Raw genomic sequence first — 2,360 nt, 5'->3', positions numbered from 1 at the left:
CTGGGCTCACACCATTGATACCTCTGCTCCTGAGAACAAACGCCAGCGTGGGCTCTCCAGGCACATCGAAGTTGCCAGCTTTCCTCGCCATCCGAGCCATTCGGATTTCAGTTCTGTACATCTGCCTGTATTCCTTGTGATAGTGCTTAGCGTTCTCGTAGATAAGCTTCCTCCTTGCCTTTTGAAGCATCTTTTGGGCAAACTTCTTTCTGAGGCGTTTGATCTTTCATTCTGTGAAATTCCTTCGCTTTTTCTTAAGGGGCTCTGGAGCAGCAGGGACCTTCTTCTTCTTCTCCGCGACAGCCTCCGTGATTCCAGCCGGTTAAAAAAAAAGGCTGTTCTATTCTATTTTTAATGACTTCCAATTTTCCAAGATTCATACTTCGTACTGTTCTAGTTCCAATTATTATGTGGTGTTTTCAGCCATTGCTTCTCATTTTGAGTTGTGTCCCATCTGCAGATGAAGGTCCCAAAGGCCTTCCTCTGTCAGCATCATCGTGGTGAACTGCACTTTGAGAAGGCAGCCCTTCCCTGGCCATATTTTTACTGTGAGTGCCTTCCAACCTTCAAGCCTCATCTTCTGGCATGACCTCTGACAGTGTTCTGCTACTGTCCCTGAGGTATTTCGTACAGGACGATGTTTTGTTGCTATCTTTAGGGTTTTATTGGCTAATTCCTTTAAAGTGGACAGCCTATTCCTTCTTCATAGTCTATTTTTAGTCTGGAAGCTCTGCTGAAACCTGGTCACTTTGGGTGACCCTCCTGGTATTTGAAATACCAGTGACATAGCTTCCAGCATCCTAGCAACACAAGCTACCACAGTATGATAAACTGACATACAGCTGGCAGAATACATTAATAATTGATGAATTATGAAAAAAAAGTGTATGAGTTATTCAGTGGAAAAATGGAAAACCAATTTGCTGTGTGAGCTTTCACTCACATCCCAATAAAAATAGTTTCCAAGCAAGGGGCCACTCAGTCTTTGGTCTATGGTAACTCTTTAGTATCTTGGCTGTTGGGGGTTAGACACTGGCCTGTGTTGAACCAGGAGCAGTTGAAATCCAGCAGCTTCTTCAAGCAAGAAAGCGGGAGCACTCTGCTCCCATAAAGACTTACAGTCTTGGAAATTCTGTATAGGGTCGCTATGAATTGCATTTGACTTAGTGGCAAGGGGCTGAGTTTGTGTTTGTTTGTTTTAACCGTTTTAAAAATAACTTTCTGTAAATCTTAAACTATTTAAAAATTTTTTAAAGCACCAGGATTCCAAAGGTGTTGCAGGAAAGGGACCCTGCACTCCCTGCCTGGGGGCTTTCAGGTTACAAAATGGCCTGCTGATGGATGTTCTCAGTGTGGTGCTGAGTCATGAGGAACCGGCTCAGCTATATCTCTCACCGCGCTCTTCTGCACAGACCAGGTCTCACTACATCTTCCTGGTGACAGCTGAGCTACTGCGCTTTGTCGTTGCTGCTCCGGACACGCACTCCCCTCCATTCAGTCTTCTCCTAATCCACTTTGGCCTCGGACACCCCCAGGATCTCACAATCCTTCCATCGCCCGACAGAACCCTTCATCTGATCCATACAGAGTTCTGAGAGACCGCTCACCTCCCCTTGATGTAGTGCCTTAGTTAACTGCCATAGAACAGTTACGGAAGCCAGGGCCTTAACACAGGACCAGTCATACTATTATAAGTCATGCCAGCTTTCTGACCCAGGATCCACCTTGATTAGTCTCTTCCACTCTGTGACTGTCCCTCAGTTTCTCTTTGTCTTTTATGATTTTGATGCTTATGGAAAATATGGGACAGGTATGTTGTACAATGGCTTTCCATTTGGGTTTCTGATTATTAGATTGGGGTTGTCTATGTGGGGCAAGAATTCTGTGGAAGTGATGTGCTCTCTTCCCAGCTCATCCTAACAAGAGGTACATGCTGTTGATGGATTATCACCAGTGAGGACACAGTTGATCTCCTGGCCAGCCTAGTGTCCGCCAGGCTTCTCCATGTGGTGCTCCTGTCCTTCCCTTCGTTGGACACGCAGCTTGTGTATAGAGAGTTTGAGGCTATGCACCTAGCTCGTTTCTCATCATATTAATTTAACAACCATCAGTGTTTTTTACCGAATGGTGACTTTCCTGGTCCCATGTATCCTTCTCATGTATTAATTGGAATTTAACCTAAGGAAGATCTGTCAGTGTACATTCATTTTTAATAATGATGGCAATATTACTAATTATAATAATGTAGGAGCCAACATTACTATTCAAATGTGACCTTGTACTGAGTGATTGATTTCACTTCCTTTTCATAACACCCTTTGAATTAGATCCTTTGTCCCCAAGAATCATCTTTTTCAGGA

General features: G+C 44.2%; 1 protein-coding gene across 2 annotated transcripts in view; it reads left to right on the top strand.

The window, feature by feature from the left end:
• LRRC8D (leucine rich repeat containing 8 VRAC subunit D) overlaps positions 1-2,360 on the top strand; it is a 143,641-nt gene that overhangs the window by 84,941 nt on the left and 56,340 nt on the right. The gene's annotated exons all lie outside the window — the stretch shown is intronic.

The sequence above is a fragment of the Echinops telfairi genome, unplaced genomic scaffold, assembly GCF_000313985.2.
Source record: "Echinops telfairi isolate 266 unplaced genomic scaffold, ASM31398v2 ScPeMD7_443;HRSCAF=831, whole genome shotgun sequence".
NCBI lineage: Eukaryota > Metazoa > Chordata > Mammalia > Afrosoricida > Tenrecidae > Echinops > Echinops telfairi.
This window is presented reverse-complemented; position numbering and strand designations above follow the sequence as displayed.